Below are 27,430 nucleotides of genomic sequence, written 5' to 3'. Positions count from 1 at the left end.
TTGTGTTCCCACCCGTATTTGATCAAAAAGTGGGGGGGGGGGGATCTGAAAGGAATAAGAATGCAAAAGAATAAGTATGCCAAAAAGGGAGCAATGCATACAAATGAGGAATCAATACCACAAAAAGATGGTACTACTTTCAGTTGCTGATGGGTTACCCCACTGTGCTAGAAACACATGTACAGAAATGATAGTTCAAAATAACTTTGCACCTTCCAAACCAACTATAGTTCCTAGACTCCAGAGAGTCTTAAAGGGAGCTAACTACTGTATGTTTGCTCCATTTGGCAGATTTATTCTACATTTAAAATCTTTGACATTTGAAACACCAAAGGAGTTGAGTGCCGAAGAACCAAGGGTTTTAGTAAATGCTCTAACTTGGCATCTGTATAAGGGAAGCATACATTAGCGTGTTGATATAATGAATTTTGCTGCATGGTAAGGGATCAAATCATCAATATGGGATGAATAAGCTTTTTTCAAAATGGTTGCAAATTGGGATGGACTGGGGAATGACTGGATAATTCATATTGGCTTTGTTCACACAGCATGGCAAGCCAGACTGTTATCTCCCACAACCTCTTGTGAGCAGAGCTGTTTTCCCTGCTTTTTTGCCCACTGTTTTCCACAGCACTTTGAAAGGGGCTTTGCAGGCACCAGCAAGAGTGGAGGTGTCTACAAACACCCTTTCAGGCCCAGCCCCAATCTTATCTGCCCCACACTTAACATTATATGATTTTGGTGTAGGGCAGGTAGGTGTGGCTTGACTTTGCATGAGAAAAGGAGAGGCTAATGGGCCTAATTAGGCATGTAACCAAGACGTCCCCCACTGCTGCTTTAAGTCATGGTTCAAAGGTGAACTCTACAGAGTATTGGAGCACACTGCTAAAATTTCAGCTGTTTCACTTCTCTGCCATGCTGTCAGAAGCTAAGCCATAGATTGGCTTAGCATTACATCCAAACCTGGGCTTGCAGTATGCTTCCTCCAAACAAACCTAAGAACAAACCATTACTTTTCAATGTTAATGGAAAAAATTCAACCACTGCCATTTTATGTCATCTAAACAGATTTGCATGGACAGTGTTGGCCATATAGCTTTAGCTTAGATTTAGAAGTTAAAAGCAGGAGACATAGAACAACCCTAACATACCAGCTTCATACATAAAACAAGTAACCTCTGCAAAACAATTTTGGGGTATGATTGTCACAAGACTGATAAAGCATATCACATCTATTTGGAGCCTCACGGGTAGGTTTTGATTTCACGCGATACAACGCTGCAAGATATTTGTTCTTCAGTTACTGTTTTACATGCCCCATGATATGATAACTAGAAAAGATAGCCATATCAAACTGACTTGTGTTTTATTCTTGCTACAAAAGGAGGAAATGGTGGTTTCTATTATTTTCTGCTGCCTAATCCCCCCCCCTTCCAGCTAGGCTTCATCCAGGCATGGTATTTACTGATTATAATGGCAGCATTTCTGTCATGATTTCTAATGTTCCTTTCACACTGCAGTACCTATATACCACCATGTCACACTAAGGAGGTTAGAAATCACTGTCTCCACTCAATAGTTGTTGATGAGAGGGGTCAATCCTAAAGGAAAGCTGCTTTTGGAGCATCACTCCAATCCCCTAGATTGATCCTAGAGCTGAGCTATTATATACTAAGTTCTGAACTATTTACTTGAGCTCCTACATTCTGTGAGGCTTCAAGGCTATGATGTAGCACAGCTGTAGAGACAGAACAGAACTTTAGAGCAGGAGACTCTTAACCTCAGGGCTGTGATTTTGAGCCCCATGTTGTGTGAAAGATTCCTGCATTGCAGAGGGTTGGACTAGACCCACCCCCTTATTAGGGTTTCTCTTATCAGACATAACAACAAACTATGGTTTGCAAACTTACTCAAAACTATTTGTCAGGGAACTGCCATCGGAACTAGAGGAGGAGGCGAGGCTCCACAGCGATGCTGGAGAGGGGCCAAGCAGGGAGAGAGGCAGGTCTCCGGCTGGGGAAGAAAATCAGCGCAACACCAGGGATGGAGGGGGGCCGATGGAGGAAGCAGAGAGGAGGCTCCAGGACTCCTCGCAGGAGACCAGCGAGGAGAGCACAGGTCCTCTGCTGCCCACACCCACCCTGCGCAGAAGACTTCCGCGCAGGGAAAGTAGGTGGCAACTTGGCGTCAAAGAACTTCTTTGCTGGAAGAGGTTCAAGAAACGCCCACTGACGGATTCTGCTAGCGACTGAACAGCCACGGAGTGGATGGCTGTCCAGACAGAAACGGTTTAACCAGGCAACCTAGCCCAGAGCGGCGGTAACTTACGCACAAGCAACCCCTAAAGCCATTACACTATTCACTTTCGATTTTGGTTTTTTCAACTTGTACTTTGTCAATTCAGACATCATACTCAGCTTCCTTAACCATGGTGTGGCATGATGCCTGAACTGAGCTAATGAGATTTGATATTTATGATCAAAATGTGTTGCGCTAAGATATACGAATATAATTTTTAAAGGTTTTCCTCCATGTTAGCTTGTGTTCTGTTATGTCCCATATTCCCCTTCAGTTTTCATCCCAGTTCTTACAGTTCTAACAGGCTTTTATGGAAATCATTGCTCAAAAGCCAATTGCATACGACGGTAACATAAAAGGCACCCTCAGTTTGCAATCTCACAACTAGATCTCTTCAATTTGCAAAAGCACATTACTGTCACACTATCACATTGGAATGGTCAATTGCCCCAACTGTTAATGCTTTGTTTCCAAGTGCTTAGTAGTATGTGTTAAACACATGGCATATGCCACTCTAGCAGCAGCCATATTAACACTGAAATGTTGCAGTTTTTATACATTTTCAGGACATGGCAACTTCACTCCCTGAAGCGGAAGCGCACTTCTCCATGATACCAGCTGAAAAGGCCGTACCTTTCAGATCCTCTCTTCTCCATGCTTCTGGAAAATGACTAAAAATTTTGCAGTGCTTTGGCGGATCACACTTAACATTCTATGAGCTGATAGTTCATATTCCAGTGGGCAAAATCTAATCTGCACTCTGAGGTAACTGATATTGGCAGGTCTAACATTCCCCAACTCAATGGAATGTAAATATATTTCAAACATACGGACTTTGAGCACTCACCTTCCAACAACCCCTTTGGTTAGCAGCCAGAACAAAACTCGTAAGCCGATTTGTAAGAAGAACAAAGTCACTCCTTTCAGCTAAAAGAGGGAAGGAAGGACAACTTGGATTAGGTAGTTACAGAGCAGGAAAATTAGAGCCTAGATAGGTGTTTCCTTTCACAGAGATTCAAGGTTGACATTACAGAACTTACAGTGCAGTCCAAACCCAAGTAAAACCAGTAAAACAGAGTGGATTTTGGTTTTAATGGCCGAGGCAGGGCCACACAAGCATAAGTCCCTCAACCCAGCTGGGGTAAGGCTCAGTGGACAGAACTTATGCCAACACAAATTCGCCCCCCAAGGGGTGTTCCATGAGTGAGGTAGGCATAGGACCAGGCAAGGAGAGACTTACACCTGATCCCAACCCTTTTCATTCTGGTCACATGACCTAAGCAGCCTGGTGGAACTTAGATGGCAAAAGGGTGTTGCAAGTCAATTTTCTCCTGAATGAAGTTTGGAATAGGGAAGCAATGCTGGCTTTCTATAATTAGGAGTGCTCTGCCAGAGCACTATCTTGACAACGCAGTGGAGTGCAGTGTTCTGTAGGCTGCCAGTCCATTTCTGAAGTAAATGGTGTATGGTTTGGGGCACAGGCCCCTGAAGGAGCACCTTCTCCTATAATGGCCCGTGCACTGAGATAATTGTCAGAGCACTTCTCCAGATGCTACAATCTTCTAAGAATGAATGGGGAGAGACTGAGAAAAGGGCCTTTGGGGTATGGCCTTCCATCTCTGGATCACTCTCCCTAGTGAGGCTCATCTGGTGCCAGCTCTCATGTTTTCAGCAGCAGATAAAGACCTTTGTATTTCCCCCCAGAGCTTTTAAAAATTGATTTTACCACACTCCCGCGATGATGGTCTGAAAAAGTATTAGTTCTTTTTAAAGCCCGCTGTGTTTCAAGAAGCCCCTTCTCAGGGACACTGTGTTCTATGTTCTAAACAGTAGTCTATATCAACATCATACACAATACAATATTTTGGAGGATGAACAAACTGAATCCAGGGGGACATGTACAGATATTAACAGCAAGGACCTCCTCTCCACATGAATCAACCCAGATCTTGCAATCATATACTGTACTGAGAAGCCATTACAGTATGTGTTTTAAGCCTCTATTAAAAGGATAAAGAGCGAAGCGGACAAGTGTGGTGTAGTGGTTAAGAGTGGTAGACTCGCAATCTGGTGAACCGGGTTCGCTTCCCTGCTCCTCCACATGCAGCTACTGGGTGACCTTGGGCCAGTCACACTTCTCTGAAGTCTCTCAGCCTCACTCACCTCACAGAGTGTTTGTTGTGGGGGAGGAAGGGAAAGGAGATTGTTAGCCGCTTTGAGACTCCTTAGGGTAGTGATAAAGCGGGATATCAAATCCGAACTCCTCTTCTTCTTCTTAATTTCCCCTGCTCGATTTTATAAAGCAGAGGTGACCCTAAAAAGCTCTGACTGATCTTAGAGGAGCTATAGAGGGCTAGGATTACATTTAGAGCACATACTCCTCATACACTCTTCTCTAGTAAAATTTCTAAAAGTCAGGGCCATTCAAGACAACTGACCACCCTCAAGCCATACCAGGATGGTATGACCAAAGGGAACACTGCCTTTTATAACACTAGAAGTGTAAACTTTATATTTTACAACTATACTTATTTACTGTAGACAGACCACTTAAGATATTAAGAGCTGTGAATGAAGACAGAACACATGCACGCTCAGAGAATTCAGTAACACAAATTACCTTAAACAAGTATATTACAGATTTACAAAACCAAACCTGAAACAGTAGTTTAAATATTAAGTGTACAAGGATAAAGCCTTTATCTTTCAACATCTTCACAAATAAAGATTTGGCATGCTACCTCAGAAATTCTTCAGTTTTTGAGTTCCTATTCCACTGAAGTGTTTCTCAAAAATCCCATACATAATTATGATTTATATAGCACAAAATGCATGCCAAACACTTTACAAAAGATCAACAGATCTCTGCCAGAAGCCACTTAAAATAATTTTTATTGAATAATCCATGTAAAAAGATTTTACAGCTTCTTGGAAAACTGCTGAAGGGAACTGGAAAGACTCACCAATGAGTCAATCCCTTATGGAAATTCTGCTTCTTGTTCCAGTGCACTAACTCATGTATGTCTACTCAGAAGTCAATCTCAATGAGTTCAACAAGACTTACAAGCGAGTGTGTATAGGATTACTGCCTGAGAGATCTGAAGGATGGGGAAATATACCAGTGGAAGCCTGATTTAAAACAAGAAAACCTACCCAATAGTGATCAAGAACGAAGGTTAACTCTCAAGCATACTTCTGAAACAAAGAAGTTTAGGGTAAAGTTTCAAAAGGAGCAAATGATTCCTTATAAGAAACAAAAGCAATTTCAAGAAGGGCTGATGAGTTTATCTGAAGGAGTTAAAGGTGGCACACAAACGTATCACCGCTATATAAAAATGCAAAGAAAGAATATGATCGAATGCTTACAACTTACAGGGGAAGAAACACAGAAGGGCAAATTATCAAGGTTTCCACATGCATCATTTGATAGATGGCACAGAATCTTGAAAAATGTATCAGGTTTTCCAAAGTAATAAAAATAAAATGAAGCAAAATTTTAGGTTGTACAGACATTTTTACCCAGAGGCAGGGGTCTTCTGCCTTTGAGACTCCCTCAAATGTTTCTCCTGCTTCCTCTCCCCTGCCCCATACTCTGGCTCCTGGTCTCCCCATTGACTCCCCTCTTCCACCAACCCCAGCATCTGTTTCACAGAACCTCACCAATTGCTGGCCCCTTCCCCTGGCTCATCCTCCTGTCCCTCTGCCTCCTCTGTCTCTCTCCCCCCGCCCCCCGACTCCTGCCTGCCCCTGACGAAATGTATAAGGCAAAAAGCATAGGTTTTTACAAACTGTGGAACACTTAATGCCCAGAAATGATCTTCATGGATGCTGAAACTTACATCCTGATGAATTAGATATATGCTTTGAGGTGATTCATGTCATTAGCTACATTGATGGAACAGATATTTCTAAGATGTGGCGAAGTTTCATACAATGAAAGCACTGTGTATCATATCCTTGTGGGTAATAGCTTTTGACATGAGGGAGGTTTTCTTTGGGGGGGGACACAGATGTGTATTAAACCATTTCATCCTGGAATATGGGTTATTATTCTTTTTATAAAACATGGTTTCACATTGCTGCATTATGCTTTACTATATTATCTATTGTTTATTAAGTTTCCCCTGGCCCATAAAAAGTATCATTATGATGTATTTTCTTGTGGACACACACAAGATCGTGTCTCTTACTTCTTACACACATAATCATTTTCAGAAGCGTTTGCTCAAATTATTAAATCTTGCTGGAAGATAATGGAATCAAGCTACAGCAAATTTCCTAAATGTTATTATCACGTGTCGTAATTAAACAGTCTGATTCACAATGCCTAAAAATAAAGTAAAAATGGTGCTTGCGATCCACATTTTATCCTTTGTAAACTGCTTAGAGGTTTCATTTACAACTAAGTGGTATGAAACTATTGTTAAGTAAACAGTTTTTGCAATCCACTTTTTAAGGGGGGCACAATAGTAGTACATGCTTTGTAGCCAATAAAAATTCCTTTCCAATTAAGAGTTTACAGAATAAAATTGGTCAAATAAATAATGAGTTAATGAAATGTCTTCTTTTGTGATGGTGACCATCATGTTATTACTAGTAAGATCCACACAAAAGAATGACATGATGGATATTATACAATTATATAAGTTTGTGAATGGAATTAAACTATCTGTGTACACTGATAACTAATTTTGATATTAAATGGCTCATTTACCCTGAGTGGTGCAAAACTTTCGAGGACAAGACCCTACTTTGTCAGATGTGTGAAGTGGTTTCCTGAATAGGTATATATACATCCTGAATACAATGGAAAGAAGAAATTATTTCCCTCCCATCCCCTAGCCAAAGGTCAGAAAGTCAAGCAATTTAAGAGAGTCAGCGGCAGACACATCACAGTGCTATGCACACCAGAAGTGAACACAAAACCCAATCAGCATGGATATGACCGTTGCCAAATAGCAGCCACTGGAGCGGAATTATGTCCAGAGTAGTAGTGATAAGTTCGTTGTTGCAAAAATATTTTAAGTCTTAGCGGACATTTAAGCCTGTTAGGGCATAAGCTTTCATGTCCCACTGTCCACCTCTTGGATACACTTATTTGATTATGTTTATAAACTTCATCATATAAATCCCAGATCTCTACAATGAACTAGTTAAACCTAAAACCATCATTCAAATCAGTGTTCGAAACTCCTATTGTTGTAGGCACATTTTGCGGCAGGGAATTTCATTGGTGCAGGCAGTTTCTGAGCTCCGGGCGCAGTAGTACACCTAAGATTTCAGATTAAAACTGCACAGTGGAAGGAAAGGGGGACCTTTTTCTGACTCCCCACTTCCAGCTACTTTCTGAAGCCTAGTTAAGAGACCCTCGTCAGAATATTACAGGGTGGGCAGGGGAAGGACTAGACCATGTGAAAAATGAACATAATATTTTATTTCAGTAGACAGAAAGGGTTTTTTTTTTAGGTCCCAAGACATTGGCATATTTATATGTCAATGTTAACACCCTGAAGCAAATAGACAACCAGAACAGATTCTTTGCGACCTGTGTTACAGAGTCCTACCTAGATGTGCGACTCAATGATCTGACAGTCACACTCATGCATGAAGCGTTATCCTAAATTGGCAGGTATATAGAAGGAGAGGAAGAAAATGTAAGCAGTGAGGTCAGAGGGAAGTAAAACGCAAAAAGTACAGACTGTGATACTTACATTAAATCTTAAACGTCTGCAAAATAATTACAGCCAGTGCCAAGAATCAGATGCTAGGAATCATGAGCTAAGAGTCAGACACAGTGGAGACTCTTGTCGGCTAGGCAAAGTTCCAGCCTTACATATGGAAGCCTCCATGGTTCTCCCAGGTAAGAGGAGACAACGGCTGGCCTAGTTGGGCACAGTTGCTAAACAGCCTAGAAACAACCATGGAATATCTGGACCAGGGCCTGCAATGCATGTGCCTTTATGAATTATTACATGATCCACATTCACACGTCAGTAGTCTTCAAAAATAGAAACTACAGTCTGAGCATGTCAATCCAAGTCAATTTTGTACATGCCTGGTCCAGAAACAGATACAATAAAAATGTTGTCGTACAAAGAATTTTAAGAAAACAAAGTCCAACCCAGGAGTATAGCAAAGGCTGATAGCACCAGCCTATGCAAACCACTAGTATGACTTAGTCCAAGGCAGTTTCTTACTGTTTTCCAAGCATGGGGTTTTTTTGTCTTCGCTTTGGTGGAACCGCACCAGTGAAGATTATGTACAAGAACAATAAAAAGTGTCCTAAACAAAATGAAGCACACACTGGGAGGAGCCAAAAGAAACTAGCTTTTCCTTCAGTTATTAAAGAGAAAACCTATAACACTGGACAACTGATTGACTTTAAGGAGATAATAGGAGATCTGTCTACACTTACTGCTGTCGTCTCATGTCAAATGCCAGAAGCAATTAGCTATTTTAAGCCACTTAGCCTGTGAAAAACACAAACTATTGTTAAAATGTTTTTTTCAAAAACAGCACAGCAAAACCCTCCAGCGGTAAAAACAATAAAATGGCCAGGAAAAGCCTGGTACATTACCTATCTGCATGTAGTTTGATGCTACACTCTGAATGTTAAGGCTTCTATTACACAAAATTCCTAAAATGGGTAATCCAAAGAAATGAAAACACTTGTTATGTTCAATGTCTTAGTTACTTGTCTGAGCCATGCTGAAAATGAGTAATTAGTCACTCCACAGTCAAGATACACATGACATCTATGGAACTCTTCCTCATTTCTCATATTTTCACCTTAAAAGGCCTTTAAAATAAAATAATACTAATAAAGATCTTTGATGATTTTGCATATGAATTCTTCTCACAGTTGCAATGCCTCTTAGATATTGTAGGTGATAACAGTGCCTATTAATACAGCATCACTGAGTTGTACATAAACAAGAGTGTTCAAGGTCTATGTCAGCATTATACACACACACGGGGTAACATACACAATAGCAACGAACCAACAAATGTCTTACACATAAGCAATATTAGATTTATGGTGGTGGTGGTGGGCGGGGAGACACACACTTTTCAACTCCAGGTGGACAAACATGGGAAGTATCAGAAAGATACACATAGAAGACAGGGAGGCTAGCCCTTGCACTCAGGCAAACAAGGTTACTGAGCTCTGACCAATAAGAACAAAAGAATTGGCTAGCCGCCGTCAGGCTCCTGTCCGAAAACGAAACAACAGTAATTCCTGCTGGAAAGTAAGGAAGAGAGATTGATTCAGGCTAACAGCAGCACAGGCTCAGCAGCAAGCACAAGGTCCAGAATCAATATTCCAATGTAAATGAATAAAAGAAAGAGGTTCTTAACTGTATGGAAGCTGCAAAGATGTCCTGAGCATGTCCATTCCCTCAAGCTTTTAAAGATGAGATGGAGCTCACTCACTCATGAGACTCTCTTGCCCTATGGTTTTGCTGCTCCTGCTGGGCAGGTGCATCTCATTCCACTTAGCAAGGTGGCCCAGTTATTGGTGACAAGACTCTGCCAGGGCCCCTCTGCCCACAGCTCTGCTGCCATCTCCTCCTGCTCATCCCTTCCCTCTGGCTGGTCCTCCCCCCTCCTTGCATCAAGCAAAAGGGGCAGTGGAGAGACCCAGCAGATCTTCTTCTGTCTTTCTGACATCTAGAGTTACAAAGGGGAGGATCTCCTCCCTCCACCCCTGGATGCCAGTCTTCCAGCCCCCAATCTGTTCCTTCTCCTTCCTCCTCTTCCATTTGGGCTTGCCAAATGTCAGATACTGGTGGAGTCAAGGGGCTCATGAAATCAACTGACCGGTCAATTTTGTGAAATAATGGTCCAATATTAAAATTAATTAATCAATCCATATTATATCAATTAATATCAATGTAAAGTGTTGGTTTTACTAGGACAAGAAAAATATAATCAAATGGATTGATATTTGTACTAATCACAAAAAATGAAAGAGCCCACTGTTTTTGTGAAACTTATAAATGAAATAAACTTGCTAACAATATTAGATAAGCGTTCTATAAATAATAATTCAGTGAACAATTCTCTTTGCCTTTTATCAAGGTCAGCTTGGAGTAACAAATGAAATTAAAATCTCTTTATGAACAGAACACCCATTATTTGAAACACCAGATCACATGGAGAAAGTACTCCTTGAACATCAAAGCAAACAAGGTAAAAGTCATGGAAAGTCCAAGACAGTAACTTTTCTGGTAGCAAAATTCCTGAACTTTTAGCAAATGGTCAGCAAGGTAATTTTTACTGTGCTGCTAGGTTTGCCACCAACTGTTGCAAGAGCTAGGGGGCAATCTCCCCTTGCTCATTTTATAATGATTGTTTTTAGAATGTTGGATTATTTTGATTGTTGTTAGCCGCCCTGAGCCCAGCTTCGGCTGGGGAGGGCGGGATATAAATAAAATAATAATAATAATAATAATAATAATTATTATTATTATTATTATTATTATTATTATTATTATTATTATTATTACTGGGACCTTAATGAAATAAAAAAGTTAAATTTCCACCTACCATGGTCAAACTATAGGCAATCTGTTGACTATAAATGATCAACAAATTCAGTGGCATGCCAGTTTAGGCTACTAGCATACAATGAATCCAAGATTTAGGTGAACAGTTTGCAAGCAAAGCAAGAAAGTTCCAAGATCCAGGCAAGAAAGTTCCAAGATCCAGACATGCAAGGGTTCAGGAGACAGAGTAACCCAGAGCCAACCCAAATCAACCTGGGAGGCAAAAACAGCAGCCCAACACAATTAAACCTTTGGAGAGACATCTAGAATCATCTGTTATGGAACCTGCCTGATTTTTCACAGCAGCCAGTTGGTCAACAATCAACACATTTGTTTCACACCTGTTGATCACTGACCAACTGGCTGCTGTGAAAAAATCAGGCAGGTTCCATAACAGATGAATATAGAATTACCGTATTTTTCGCTCTATAACACGCATCAGACCATAACACGCACGTAGTTTTTAGAGGAGGAAAACAAGAAAAAAAATATTCTAAACGAAACAGTGGATATATGATTTTTGTGGTTCATGCTGTGGCCACAGACATGTGATCTGACAGTGAGTTTGGAGTAGCCCAATGCAAAAATCCTGAGGATCCATGTGGATACATGCTTTGTAACCACGGAGGAGGGTAGGAAGGGGAACCATGGATCCTCTGCTCACGACTGCAGCAGATCCCCCCCGCCACCCGCAGGCATTCACTCCATAACACGCACAGACATTTCCCCTTACTTTCTAGGAGGAAAAAAGTGAATGTTATGGTGCAAAAAATACGGTAATTTCCCTCCCACCCGAATATAGCTTGAGAGAGAGAAAGGCATCACATAGTGGCTGGCAGGCTGCAGACTCACAGGGTGCTGAAGGTTAAAGTGACCCCATAATACCATGTTGAAATGGTTTCGTCATTCTTCATGTTTACAGACACTTAGCCTGCAGCCTGCCCCCAATTTCTGTGAAATAGGGAGCACAGAAGGTGAAATGGCAAGGGTGTGCATAGCAGAAGGGAGATTAAAATGCTTGCTGCACAATAATTTGCCTATTTTCTGTAGACAAATTACACATTCTCCTTAACATCCTTAGAAATGGTACTGGGGTCAACAGAAACCCACAAGCTTACCAAACCCCTTTATAAACCGGAATTATTTACGTATTTTTTTCCAGTTAGGTTGGAAACACTCCCACGCCTATAAGAGTGGCCATTTTGCACAATACTTACTAACTGGCTGTTGGGTCACTGTGACTTCAACTGCATCTGTTTGTTTACAAGTTACCTGCATGTTCCCCTTAGCAGGTTGCCAGACACAGGCTGTGTCTACATTAGGCCATTGAAGTCTACAAGGGTCACTGTTTCTGTGTGCACTTTTGCACCTATATCCACACATGAGCACTTTCAATATTATGCCTCCGTAATCTATCTTTATATTTCCTATATCCATACTAGTGTGTGGGATTTGATGGGATACATTTGTGCTGTTTGCTGTCCTCTCCCATCAGATGTTCTGGAAATCTGAGGACTGTCAAGTATATGTGTGCAGGTATCTGTTTAGCTGTGTAAGCAACTTTAAAAGATTTTGGAGGCTTGGTTTTATTTTATTTTCCAAAGTAGCAGATTTGTATGAAAAAGTAGGATAATAACAATGCTTTTTATCTGGGAAGACGGAGGGGTACACATACCCCTAAACATTTTGTGAATCTCTGTACTTTTGTACATTTGCTGTATTTCTTTTTCCCAATTTGAACTATAAAATGGTGATTTTCTTGAGTCAAAATGAGAGTACCCTAAACATTTTTTTTTAGAAAAAAGCACCGATAATAAATATATGTGTTCCAAAACCAGATGTCCACAAATAATCCGTTATCTGTTTACCTTTTCAGGCACACACACACACACACACACACACACAGAGAGAGAGAGAGAGAGAGAGAGAGAGAGAGAGATCACATTTGCACAAAAGGTCAGAAAAAAATAATTATTTTAAAATGTGTGTGTTGCACCAAGCCAGGGAGCCTGAGGTCCCTTGTGGGCTTACATGGAGGTATCTGCTTACCTGTGCCAGAACACTTTTCTTATTTATTTCTGAAATACACGGTAGGTTTTCTGATACACTAGATTAGCATAAAAGAACAGTAAAAAAATAATAATTGTGTGTGTCACTCCAAACCAGGCACGGATTTGGCATGAGGCTGCAGCTTCCTTTCCCTCCTGTATCTTCTAGGGCAAATTTTATTTTTAATTTTAATACAGCTGTTTTGTGCAAGAAGCCTTTTGCACAAATCAGCTGTTTTAAATATAAAAATACCACAAATGTGCCTTCAGCAACAACCAGTGGAAAGGGGAAGGCCGCATCCTTCCCTTTGGGCTGATGGAAAGAAAATGGTAGTGGGTATAGCAACAGCCAGCAGCTAGCAGAATGTCACCACACATGTGGAAAAAGAAATCCAGACCACACAATGTGCTTCAGGGCATCCGCAATTGGGCAAGATGCAATTTTATATGGATTTTCTTCAGATTCTTACCAAATCAGGAAAATCTGAATTTGGAGGAGGGCGGGTATGGGCTGCCAACTGGATGAGGAAGATGTTGTGTGGACACCACACACACACACACACACACACACACACACACACACACCACACAAGCGGCTTCAAATCCACAGTGCGGATGAGCCCTTAATGGCAACTATCTGACAAAGACCTTCAACTGACCCCTTTCCTCTGTTAACAGAAATATTTGCATAGTGCATTATTTTTATTTCTTTAGGTAATTTATATATTGCTTCAAAGAAATCTCTAAGCAGTTTATAATATTGTAAAAATATCACTAATAAAATTAAAAACTGCAAATTTTAAAGCTCAGGCATCTCTAAAACAATTTCAAGAAAGGCAGTCCGACCCGCAGCACCAGAAAAAGGGTCTGGTATCAATGTGTTTCATGTCACTATTTTGTCTGCCCTACACATGCAGTTGTGAAATCTGATGATCAAACTGCATATGGTATGGTTGCAAGGTCTATGAGATCTGTGATTACCAGTAATTCACAACATATGATAATTGCACATACAGTATATAATTGTTAAGTTGTAAGGGACCACAAGGGTCATTCATTCATTTACAATACCGCCCTATACCCGAAGGTCTCAATTATTCTATCAGTGGAGGGCTAAATCAACCTGGCAATTTCAATTTATGTACACATTCTGGAACTGCTGGACATTAGCTTCAAAAGTTCACATAAAATATCAAAAACATAAAATCAAAACAAAACCAACAACCCAATAAAAAAACCCCCAAAGCCAGCATTTTAAAAAAGGGTATAGGGTGTAGATCAAGTCAGGCAAAGGCCTAGTTGAAAAGGAACGCTTTTGCCTGGCGCCTAAAGGTGTATAGTGAAGGCACCAAGCAAACTTCCCTGGGGAGAGCACTCCACAGACGGGGAGCCACTGCAGAGAAGGCCCGTTCTCGTGTTGCCACCCTCCTGACCACTCGTGGAGGAGGCATATGAAGAAGGGCCTCAAAAGATGATCTCGGAGTCCAGGTAGGCTCATGATATAATTGAGCCCACTGTTTTTTAAATGCATACACTATTTGTTTTATGTTTCAAAAATAGCATGATCAGTTACATCACACTCACCATACCTGCTGGTGCATGTACACAGTGAGATTGCTGACTGATTATTTTTGTGCAACTATATTGTTTTATTGGAAATGGGAAGTTCTCAATGAAAGCATGATTTGTTCATTTTTAACATGTAATTGCATGATAACTTCTGTCAGCTAGTTTATTTGTATGGCTTCCTTAGGGTGCATTTAATTTAAAGACTGGACTGATACAGTCAATTATTCTATCAATGGAGGGCTAAATCAATCTGGCAATTTCAATTTATGTACACATTCTGGAATTGCTGGACATTAGCTTCAAAAGTACCAGGGTTTCAGATCAATGAAAATTACTAGCGGAGTCTGGAGTTGTTCAATAAAAAGTTGTTGCTGTTTTTTAAAGGTTATTCTTTTATATTGAGATTATGAAGTCAAACATATTTATGGAAAGTGCTTTTTATAAGTTTAAGGATGACTAACCTATTACTCCAGAAATAGCTTTCAATCCACAAAACAGGTTCAATGGGTAACTAGCAATATTTTATGAGACAATGTTTTTTCAGCTGCATGAAAACTATGGCTAATACTAGTTCTTCGGCTGGTCCTTGGCATTCGTTCCTTAGCCTCACTACACTCAAAAACCTAACAAAAATATTTCCTAATCTGCTCTACACTTTTTTTTTCTATCTTAAACATACATAACCTTAAGGGAAAAAAGTAAATCAAAGAATATTCCCTTCAACCCCAAAAGACCACTTAAATGCATAGAAGTGGCAATTGTGGCACCAGGAATCATGAGGGGAGGGCAGAGCAGTCTGCTTTCTGCCACCCACAGCATTCAAATGCCCTGGCCAGTTTACTACACCCTTTCAAACCCAGTGTATGTAAGGGTAGATGTACCAGAAATACTATAAGGGAAACTGTAAGAGCACACATTATAATTAAGCCTATGAACACATTATACCTATATTATGCACAGCTATGTGGGAGCAAAGCACGCTCTCTGAATTCACACAATTACTGAGTGGGCACACACAATCCTAGTTTTATTTTCCAGGTACTACAGCATTAGGCAACACAAATAAGTACGTAGGTGGACCACATTTAGGTTCTGCTGATATTTTCACCTGCAATTCAGATGTTTTTCCTATTGAAGAAAGAACAGCTGCACTGAAATTTGGGAATGGAGCCAAATTCAACACAAAGATGTCACAATGTTTGCAGTAGATTAGCATTTAATATACACAAGGTGATCTGTGCAGAAATACTGAACAGGAACAATGTAGCAAGGCAACAAAAATGGTTTTAGGACTAACCAAGACAGAGAACATGCCCCCTTTAATGTCATCAATCCACCATAAATAGGTCTTAAATTTTTTAACGCCCCAATGCAAACTTTTATTAGCTATTTCCATCTTACGAGAAATGCAAGATAGTTTATAGAAGAGGCAAGAGGAAATTCTTCTTAAGATGGTACTTGTCATCTGCAGTTTTTACAAGTACTTGTACTCAAAATAATAGGCTTTTAAAATGATTTATCAGGAGCACCATTCAGCTGATTAAAAACCCTTCATTTAAAAAAAAATAATCAATTAAGCATTGGAGCCCTAACAACGATTTCTTTCAATATAATCAAGAGATAAGTCTAATTATTTGATAATATGCTGCTATGGAATTGAAGAACTACCGGTACCTTTATATCACAAGCCATAAACAATGCAAGAATAAGGTATTCAACTAAAAGACATAGAGATCATCAGGTCAAACAAAGAGCACTTTCTGAACAGCCCTGCTAATGAGGATATTTTCATGCAGTGTCCCAATATGAGACAATTAAGACAAGAGTTAACATGCTACACTAAACCGTCTCACATTCCTGAATGAGAAGGAATGAGCCACAATGAGCCTTGAGCTTGTGAGCTCCCCCAGGGTCCTTTCTCACAGCTGAGGAAATGAAGTTTTAATTTAAAACAAGCCAATTTCAAACCATGGCTTCTGAGGCTGGCTGGCTTTAAACTAACCATAGTTTGTGTTACCCATAGTTCACAGTTTGGATCACACGGGAAACTGTGGCTAACTAAAAGCAAAAGCTTCCAATTACCTCCCCCCAGCTTTTGTGGGATTATGTGACCCTGAGGCTTGCTGTAGCTACTTCCTGACATGTGTGCACCAATCCTGCACAGTCTACAAACACGTAAACTAGTATATAGCTACTGACTGTCTATCAGACTATAATATGGCTTTTCCTCTTTTTTTACAGTCAGCATTTGTTATAAAGTGAAATCTAGGACTGTATGGGAAGAATGAGATGTGCCCATAGAGAACAAATTAGCCTCCACTTTTGCAGTAACTAAGAACAGCAACCCAAATGTCACCAGAAGAGAGCAATTCTGTATGGCACAATTAGAAACACATTCAAAGAAGCTGTTCCAGAAGGCATTAACGTACCATGTGTATTAATGAGATGTATATTTCTCAGACCCAGCCTACTTTTGTGATTGTAATATGTTTTAACTGTTTTTAATGTTTCAGTTGAAATCGTTGTGACTTTAGCGTAAAGAACAGGCTATATAAATCATCATCATCACAGTGAAGGTGCTAAGCGATGCTATTCCATTTTTTGAGATTTAGATGTTTACATTGGAATTTGACAAAAATGGCAAAGAACATTTTCTGACCATGATTCTTTAAAGAAAAAAAGCACAAATCAAAATGGATAGGCGTATGACCCAATTAAATAAACCTTGCTTCTATCTGATTATATATTACTAAAGCAATAGTTTTGAAGCAGTAAGGTCAGCTAGCTCCATTAAGTCCATCATCTTCATCTGCCATTCTTCCACAGTTGGTAGTTCTTGCATTTTCCACTTCTTGGCTAGTAAGATTCGAGCGGCAGTTGTGGCATACAAAAATAATTTAACATCCTTCTTGGGCAATTCCAAACCTTTTATTCCAAGAAGGCCTCTGGTTTCTTTATAAATGTATATTTCATCATTTTTTTTCAATTCATTATAAATCTTTTCCCAGAAGTCTTTCACCTTGTGGCAGGTCCACCACATGACAATACAGGAATCTCAACACATGGTTCCACACCCAATTTGAAACAGTACTGGACCCTGCTTAGCTTTGAAAATGTGCCATCAATTATTTTTAATTTCGGCACCACTAGGAGGCTGTGCTAACAGTGAAATATGTTAATTAGTAATTAAGTCTATTAATGTTTAATCAATTAAATCATTGATTTAAAAGGGGTTGGAATCAATTAAATATAACCTATTACACCGATTAGGGATGCGGGTGGCGCTGTAGGTACAACCTCAGCGCCTAGGACTTGCCGATCGTATGGTCGGCGGTTCGAATCCCCGCGGCGGGGTGAGCTCCCATCTTTTGGTCCCAGCTCCTGCCCACCTGGCAATTCGAAAGCACCCCTAAGTGCAAGTAGATAAATAGGTACCGCTTTATAGCGGGAAGGTAAACGGCGTTTCCGTGTGCTGCGCTGGTGCTGGCTCGCCAGAGCAGCTTCGTCACGCTGGCCACGTGACCCGGAAGTGCCTCCGGACAGCGCTGGCCCCCGGCCTCTTGAGTGAGATGGGCGCGCAACCCCAGAGTCGGACACGACTGGCCTGTACGGGCAGGGGTACCTTTAACTTTACCTTTATTACACTGATTAAAGAAGGAGAGGCAACAATTCTGAGCAGCCAAGCTTCCAGGGGGGGCACCCCAGACACCCCCCACATATATGCAAATACATGCATACACCCATACACAGCACACACAAACATATACACCCACGTGCACACACTCACTTAGCTGAGCAGGATCCCCAACAAAGCACCCCTCCCTCTTTTCACTGCTGCTGAGCTATTTTCCAGTCTGCCTGGCATCAGGGTTAGAGAAGATCCACTGGGACAAGGGGTTAAAGGAAAAGTTTGGGGAGTTGCTGCTTCAAGGCGCCCCACACCTTGAGGCCAGTTCCAGCTTTCCTTGCCTTTACCTGCAGTACTAGTGGCAACACGCCTCTGAATACCAATCACTGGCGATCGGGACGAGGAGAGTGCGAGAATGCTTGTATTCGGCACTGGGGCTTCCCACTAAATGCTGAAGTACGGTATGCTTTGGTCTAACTCAGCAGGATTCTTCTTATGCGCTTGCAGGAAAGGCAAGGGATAAGGAAAGCCTTTGAGAACTGCTGCTTTGAGCAGTAGCTAAAGGACAAGTTGGGCATCGTACTGCAATTTTAACTAAAAGCAGTCACAGGGGCTCTGAATTAGATCAGTACAGAGGTGCTGGGGGGAGATGGATTTAATCTTTCTCCCATGCCATTTCCCCAAATTCCCATCCACCTCCAGCTGCAGTCCCCAAAAGACCCTCCATGTACCTTCTGAGTGAAGTGGCCAGACACACTTCTGATCGAAACACGTTTCAGTGCATGGGCAGAGCCACAAAGAAGACACTAATCTGTGGTTTTGCAGACTTCCCACGGCAAAAGAAAAATGCCTTCCCTACAGGCTGAAGGGAATGAGGTGCTCTCAAATGGGTGGTAGGCTCTAGATCTTTAAGAGATTTAAAGATACTGTAATCATGAGTACATTGAATTGGGCCTGGAAGCAGGGCCGGGCCCATCCATGAGACAAAGTGAGCCAACTACCTCGGGTGGCAGGACCCACAGGGGCAGCAGATCTGGCCTTTACAGAGGCCTCTTGGCAAATAGGAGGTGCTGCTATTCTCCTTTCACTGCTGTTCCCTCTTTAGATCTTTATTCGCATCTGGTTCCTGATGTAGAACTTCACTCATATCATCTTCCCTGACTTGGGGAGGGGGCGCAAATTTTTGTGGCTCACCTCAGGTGCCAAAATGTCTTGGGCTAGCCTTTAATGGAAGCATATATTATAGACAGTCATTGCAGTTGGGTCACGAGGAAGTCTTGATGTTCCTTGAGGCAGGTCTGAACTTGCTGAAAGGTAGCATTCTGCACTAGGTGCAGCCTCCAAACATTATTCAATGGCATCTCCGTGTGCAACTGACATTAAAAGGAGTCAATATGTGGTGTTACCAAAGAAGGTATGACTGGGATCAGGTCCCTGTTAGAGAGAAATGTCAGCTCAGGATACCATGGACAACTCAGGAGAAAAGTGTGGCACAGGAAACCCTTCTATGCAACTTATCCTTCAAGGAAAGTATAACCTTGCCCAGGCAAGTAAAAAACTACAAACTACAAACCTCCAGAGCTACACTGTCCTACCAACATAACCTGTTTTGTCCCAATTAGGCTTCAATTTCATCCCTCACTGATTCCGTATCATCTTCTAGCATTCATTCCAAGACCAACTATACATCCAGAATTTAACAAGAGTGAAAAAATGTAAGTGGGTGTCATCTACATGATATCCCTAGATGTTCACCAACAAAATAGAAATATGAAGAAGTGAAGAGCAGTACTCTCTATCTAAAACCAGAATGACATTCACACGAACATTTTCAAGTACTTCTGAATAGCATTTCAATTTCCACTTGTTTCCCTGAATCCCCACCCGCATCTGCTCTGAAGGGTCCACCAAGTATCTGGAGTGTATCTGAGGGGCATAGTGGGAGCTTTTTTTTGTCTGTTCCACTGATGGACAGATACAGAATTTCACCCTTTCATTTTTATTCTGGAGCAGACTTGACACAAACCCTTTTTTAAAAATGTGACCTTTAAAGCCATGACCTTTCACCACTGTATCTTGCAGAGATGCTTGCAGTTATAGCATGTGGCTTCTAGAAGCTATACTATACTACTCAGCATGGCCTCAACTAATGCAAGGCTAGGAGACAAACAGAACTCGCTCCTGTTATTGCAGACAAAAGACAGTATAATTAAATAAGAAAGGTTGACAGTGGGGAAATAGGCAACTGATTGACTTACACGCCAACCCTAGAATCAAGTTCTTTGTTTTAATTCCTATATATCCTTCTGTGAAGAATTTACAGTTGCCATGAACCATATCTAGCAAAAGGGGATGGGGAGGGCACATCCACACAAATATTCAAATGGAAAGAAAGTTGTAGTTGAAATGTGTAATATCACTATCCAAGCATTTGCTCTGAATTCCTTCAAGTCTCCCCTGTTATGACACATGCTTAGGCATTGTAGTAACCAAACAATTTTAAATAAATATAAATTCAAATCAACAGCACTTCAATCTAAGCTACAATTTTGAGGTTCTTTCCTACAATGAGAGACTAAATTTAAAATGTAGAACTAAAAGCAACATAGAAAAGCAATAAAAAGCACCTGATGAAAGGAAACAGCAGCAAATCAGAGCTCATTAGTTGCTGAAAACATAGGCTGGTAAAAATATACCAGCAAAACTCAAAAGCGGCAAGGGAGAGATGAGACAAATATTGGATATACACATACTTTTTTTTGAAAAATGAATCCCCAGAGACAAATTATCCCAGTCTTCCAGGAGGGTGGAGAAGAGAACAAACTTTAGCTCATTAGTTCACAACTTGGTAACATTTTCTTTAGAACCTATTCTGGTTTTGCTGGTTATTCTAGTTTTGCTCCCTATCCCAAGTCCTGGGGCAAGCTAGAAGTTCAAATAATAATCAAGTACCATTACCTTATCCCAAGCCTAATGGCACCCAACACATTCCTCTGGAACCACAACTCCCAAGATTGTACTAATGGGGCATCAGGGTATTTTTTTTTAAAAAAAAAAACACCTCAAGGAGAACGGAAGATGGAAAGCACTCTTTCATCTTCCCTATGAAAAAACTTAAAGAACACGTGCCTATCTCCACAAATGGCTGGGCCAGAAGAGATGGAAAACTCACTCAAAGTCTCATGAAATCATAGCAAGCCATTATTATGCTTACTCTGTGGCAGTGATGTAGGTGAAAAAGCACTTATTCTCTGCTACCATTGTGTCCTCAAAGTGCTTGGGGGTGGGGACAGCATACAGAACATGCTGTATGTTCCTTACCTGGTTTGCTACTTCTCCCACAACCAACCCTCCTCTTACACAAAACAACTGCAATTGGGGCTCTTCCTGCTCTCCCCTGTAAGCCAAGACCAACACAGCTGTCAGTCAGAGCAGCAGGGGCAGGCTCTTTGGTGCCAGCAGTGTAAAGCTGGTGTTCTCAGGCAAGAAGAAAAAGATAGAGAGACCGACAGCGAGCAAAGCAGGACAGAGTAAACAGTTCACTTGTGGTTACAACAGCTGAATCCAGTCCAATAAGCCGCTACACACACACACAACAGTTGTAGCTGTATAGGTCTGGAAATTATTATCATAATTGAACTCCATCAGCTGCACTGGCTTTTGGGCCATTTGTGGGCTCAATTCAAAGTGCTGTGTTGATCTTTAAACCCCTTTACAGCTTGGGACCAGGGTACCTGAAGGATCACCTATCTCCACATGTGGTTGTCCATCTTCAATGGAGGTGCTATTCCAGGTTCCCACCTCATCTGATGAGATGGGTAGCTACCAGGGTTAGGGTCTTCTTGTGCCAACAAGCTGGATGCTTGTCCCCAGGGAGGCTGCCCCCATGCTTACTTCAATGTAATTTTTGCACCAGCCAAAGATCCCCCCTCCAAACCTTTAATTTAATCAAGTTTTATCTCAGATTGTGCTACTACTTTACAGATGTTGATGCTTCTAGGGGTGTGTTTAATGTTTTTATTCTGCTTTTGATTTCTGTGTTGTAATCCCCCCTGGGAATTATTTTAAATGTGGAGTAGAAATTCCTATATTAAGTAAGTACAGCTGCATTGCAACTCCACTAACCCCATTAGAATTCAATAGGACTTCTGAGTAGACGTGGTTAGGATTGCATTGTAAGAAAGTAAAATGTCTAATCTGAAACATTTATGAAAATATCAAACAATCTTATATAGAGTCAGGCCACTGGTTAGTCTAGGCCAGGCCTGTACAGCACACTCAAACTGGCAGCAACCCTTTAAAGTCTTTACAAGGCCTATTGCAAGACATCCTTTCTAAGCATGTGTCCCACCAGTGAGCAATATCTCCTCTTTTGCACTCTCTCTACGATCTTTAACCTCATACATGTTTCTTTTTCTCACTAACCTCACGCACCCACTGAAACCCAATCAGATTCCCTACACACCTGATTGTTGTTTTCTTTTAGTTCTCTTACCTAGTCTCAACACACCTAAAATATTTGAGGGAGTGCCTCTCCCTATATGTGCATGTCCAATAACTGGCCATCCTCCAGCACTGCTGGAAAAAACAGCACGGGGTATAGTGCAGGGAGGACATCCTGATTTAGGGCAGTGCGGGAGGTTATCTTGCACAGTAGCTGAGCCAAGGGGGCGCATAATAATAATAATAATAATCAGTGGTACATTGAGTTACAAATGCCTCAGGTTACAAACTTCACTAACCTGGAAGAGTTACCTCGAGTTGAGAACTCTGGCCCAGGATGAGAATGAAAATCGTGTGCCAACAGTGCAGCGGCAGCAAGAGGCCCCCATTAGCGAAAGCACGCCTCTAGTTAAGAACAGTTTCAGGTTAAGAACGGACCTCCGGAACAAATTAAGTTTGTAACTAGAGGTACCACTGTAATAAACCCAGTGCTTTTTTTTTTCCAGAAAAAGAGGTGCCGGAACTCACCTTGTTCTCCGATAATGGCAATGGCGCCCACCTGAGAGGTGCCGGAACTGAGTTCCGGTGACTTCTGGCTGAAAAAAATCCCCGAATAAACCTATACAGGTACTGATACAGGTACCTACTGAACGTTTAAGATATTTGGAGGGTGGGCAATTTTGTCCTCGCTCCAGGAGCCATATTACCAAAATATGGGTATTCCTCCTCACAACAAGCCTGTGAAAAGACACTTCCAATGAACCTCAACTGGGATTTGCTTCTGTTATATTCCCCCCTCCCCTTTTGGAGGGGGTGAGGATTCTGTACTCCAACCTGTTGTGGGTTATTGTGGGTACAGTATTATTTATTTCCCCCTCTCTTTCTATAAGATTCGTTTGTAACTGAGAATCAATTAAACCCTCTCTCTATGTACAGTATATATAGAAGGTGTCCCTTTGCTCAAGATACAAAGCCCTAAGCAGCTTGAGACCAAGACGCCTAAAAAGATAACCTATTGATCTGTTCCAATTCCCCAGTGCTGTCCATAGACTTGGGCTGCAGCCCAACGAGTCTGGCTACGGATATATCTATAGCAATAAATAATAATTATTAATAATAATAAAACAAGCCTGCGAGGTAGCTTAGGCTGAGCTACGGAGGCTCCCCACAAGGTCACCCCGTAAGCTTCGGGGCTGAGCAGGGGATTTGAACGGGGCTCTCTCTCCCCCTCCCGACATTGGAAGCCGATACGCCACGCCGAGCCGAGAGGGGGACACGGGGGCAGAAACACGGGCGCAGGGCAAGAACGTGAGAACCACCAACCCGGGTGCCCGGCGAAACCATACCCTCACACCGAGCCGGTGGTGCTGCGCCGGCCGCGGACTCCTTCCCTTCTCGCGGCCTCCTCGGCAACCCACGCTCGCTCAGCTCCCCCTCAGAGCTTAACACAAATCCCGGCTGGTATTATTTGCGCCGGCCCCGCCGCCGCTCCCCTCACCTGCGGCGGAGAAGACGACGACGACACCGGGCAGCAGCAGCAGCAGCAGCAGCTGGAGCCGCCGGAACTGCCCGCTCGCCGGCCTCGCTAGGTTCGGCCCACGGGCCGGGCCGCTTCGGGCCGCTGCTCGGGTCCCTCAGGCCGCGCGCCGAGACCGCGGCTGCCGCTGCGCTCCGCCGCCATCTTCCACTCGGGCGGGTGGGAGGGAACAAGGCAGGCCAGGCCGCGGAGGAGGAGGAGGAGGAGACGGCGGAGACCCCCGCCCGCTCGCCTTCCCGGTCCCGCCTCCGCTCGGAAGCCGCCGCGAAGGGGAGAGGAATCCCCGGCCGGCGGCCTGGCGGCTCAAGTGGGAAGCCGGCGGAGGGAGATAGCGCCTCCTCACCCTCCACAGAGCCTCGTCAGGAATAATAATAATAAAAAATTTTTTTAGAAAAGGGAGTTGTGAAAAGGCATCGACTCCCCCTCCCCCAAAGCTTTTTTCTTTCTTTTTGGGAGGTATTACTATCAAGGTACTATTTTATATTTTAAAAAAAACTACACACGCACATATATGTAGTTGACATCTGGGATAGCTCAGTCGGTAGAGCGCTTGACTCTGACATCGGAGGGTTTTGTGGGTTCGAGCCCCAGGCTAAGTAAAAGATTCCTTGCTGTTGCCAAGGGGTTTAGACTTCAGATACGACCCTCCAACTTTTAGCAATGCTATGCTATGATCTCAGGAGACTGGAGGAGCGCACCTTTGAGGGATGGAGTCAAACTCTTGGGAGAGTTGAAATATATCTATGCGTGTTTTCATCCTTTTAAAGGTAAAGGGACCCCTGACCATTAGGTCCAGTCGTGACCGACTCTGGGGTTGCGGCGCTCATCTCGCTTTATTGGTCGAGGGAGCCGGCGTACAGCTTCCGGGTCATGTGGCCAGCATGACTAAGCCGCTTCTGGCGAACCAGAGCAGCGCACGGAAACGCCGTTTACCTTCCCGCTGGAGCAGTGCCTATTTATCTACTTGCACTTTGACGTGCTTTCAAACTGCTAGGTTGGCAGGAGCAGGGACCGAGCAATGGGCGCTCACCCCGTCGCGGGGATTCGAACCGCCGACCTCCTGATCGGCAAATCCTAGGCTCTGTGGTTTAACCCACAGCGCCACCTTTCATCCTTTTATGTCCCCCTAAATACTGTTGCAGATCTGGGGTAACGAGCTGGGGCAGAGGCACAGAAATGGCGCTTAGGGTGCACCCTCATGCAATGCTGAGCTGCTGCCAAGAACAGCAGCTCAGCATTGAACATCTCTTGAGATGGGAATGCTGCAGCCTCTGCACTTAGGTTGTGAATATGTGAACCACATTTGTTAATATGTGTTAATAAGCCCCACATGACAGTAGGGTGCGAGACTAGTTTTTGCAATTTCCTTCGGCGAGGCATCTTAAAAATATGTTTCCCACTGTGAGGAATTCAAATCGGCTATGATGTTTTGTGACTGGACGTTTAGCTTGGTATGCCTGCGTTTGATGAAGCACACAAACTGTTCTTGGGAAATTGAGGGGTTTTTAATTTTACCTTCTGAGTATGTCAGGTAATGTTTAATAAGGAGGCTGGAGGTGGTACAACAGGATGTAGGGCGGGTTGCTGATTGCATTTTTGTGGGAATGTTTTCTGCCTCAAAGAATGAAATCTCTATTTGCAAGTAGAAAATTAGCACAGCAGGGGTGGAGCTGATCTATAAACGTTCTGGCTGTGTGTGCGTGCGTTTTCTTATTCTAGAATCTTTTTTAAAAATGCACCCCCCTCACTTGCAGTGAAATGATGCTCTCCATTCTACCATCCTTTCTTGGAGGTTTTTGAGCAGCGATTGGATGACCATGCATGATCTAGCTAAGATTCCTGCATTGCAGGGGGTTCGACTAGATGACCCTTGTAAGTAGAAAAAACTAGCACAAGATTAACTCATGAAGGGAGCATCGCACTCATGCTCTTATTCCTGTGCCTGGCAAGCTTCCTAGCCTTGCAAAGGAAAAGCCTATTCCCAATCTGGTGTTCCAATAGCATAGAAACCCATATACAGGAGCTTTTTCTTTGCAAACCATGCTTACTTGCTAATGCATGACTGTTTAGAGGCAGGGGCAGGCAGCTTACTTAAGTGTACAGGGGCAGGATGGCAATTTTTCTCTTCCAGCCTAGGCCAAAGCCCAAACCTGAGCACTTTTGGAGAGGGTTGTAAACCTGTTTTGGTTGACCTCTGGGGACGTGTAAATTACCGTAACTTTCTGCTTGATTTGGTTTTAGGTAGATTGAAGTGATCTTGTCTATAGGTTAGTTAATTATCATAAAACCCACCAGTGTCTGCTTGCCAGGGATGACTATATTTGTCTGAATTGAGCTGCATTTCTGCAATTGGCCAACGCCAGGTTTTATTTAGAGCAGAAGGTTGTGGCTTTCAGAGGTGTGCCTTGGTATAAAAACTTGGCCGCAAGAACAGTGGAAAAGAAAATGTGACAACTTGTTGAGGTCATGATTATACATTGGGTAGTGACACCGCCACAGATGTGAATTACAGAGTTCAATAAAAACACCGTTTTCAGCTTTTAGTTCAGAGGAACAGAAGAAGCAGACATAAGACACCAGGAAAACTTCAAGGGATGGATGACAGCAACTATTTCATTCAGCAGGCAGCAGCACTTTAGGTGTTAAAATTGATTTATTGTAGTAAGTCAGCCAGCAGCAGTCTTGCTCATCAGACTCGAAGTTCAGACGACTGTATGAGACACTAGGAGTATTTCAGGTTCTAACTGGATGTAAAGTATCTCAGGTGGCACAAACAGGTCAGTGTGGCTGGCTGTGAGCCAGAAGGTTGGTGGTTCAAGCTGACCGAGAGAGCGCTGTGTGTCGGATTCCTGTATTTGATGGGGTTGATCCTTAGGTCCCTTCCAATTTACAATTCTGTGATTCTGTACACATCAGAAATACGTGAGCCACGGCTCGCTACTGAACCTAGAACCAGTTTGATGAAGGGTGTTATTAAAACTATTTAAAATAAGTATTCATAAAGCAGTGGGGGGGGGGGGTAGAATCATACAGAGAAAGGATTGGGGGGCAATAATAAATTTAAAGAGTGCAGGAAGGTTGTACTCCCTTCAGTGTTTCAGGCCATATTTCACGATCACCTCAATCTCTTGCTGCTATGAAGTGAGGAGGAGGTGCCATAAGAAATGCTCCTAAATTACACCGACCTTTTCCAATTTCACTGCAAATGTAAATCCATATCGTATCTCTATAGACTAAATCTTGGATTTATTCAAGCCTAGGCCAAATCGAACTGAACCTTGAAATCTTGCCTTCCCCTGCTATACTGAAATATGGAATGACACTCCTGTTCTGGAGTGGGATATATGAAATGCTTTTG

At 42.4% G+C, this 27,430-nt stretch overlaps 1 protein-coding gene across 5 annotated transcripts in view; it reads right to left on the bottom strand.

The window, feature by feature from the left end:
- The window catches only part of NDST2 (N-deacetylase and N-sulfotransferase 2), a 102,393-nt gene extending 78,037 nt beyond the window's left edge, over positions 1–24,356 (bottom strand). The window contains exons 1-2 of one of the 5 annotated variants that reach the window (XR_014548619.1): positions 24,034–24,243; positions 3,146–3,225 (exon numbers count right to left, since the gene is read on the bottom strand). The gene's annotated coding sequence lies outside the window, so the exon portion shown is untranslated. Of the gene's footprint in view, positions 1–3,145; positions 3,226–12,896; positions 12,950–23,063; positions 23,290–24,033 lie in introns of those variants that run through there. The other 4 variants (XM_083615570.1, XM_083615572.1, XM_083615571.1 and 1 more) reach the window with 4 other exon arrangements.
- Between the last annotated feature and the right edge of the window lie 3,074 nt (positions 24,357–27,430).

The sequence above is a fragment of the Podarcis filfolensis genome, assembly GCF_964270895.1.
Source record: "Podarcis filfolensis genome assembly, chromosome: 5".
Classification (NCBI taxonomy): Eukaryota; Metazoa; Chordata; class Lepidosauria; order Squamata; family Lacertidae; genus Podarcis; species Podarcis filfolensis.
The sequence above is the reverse complement of the archived record's forward strand: the minus strand, read 5'-3'. Positions and strand labels throughout refer to the sequence as shown.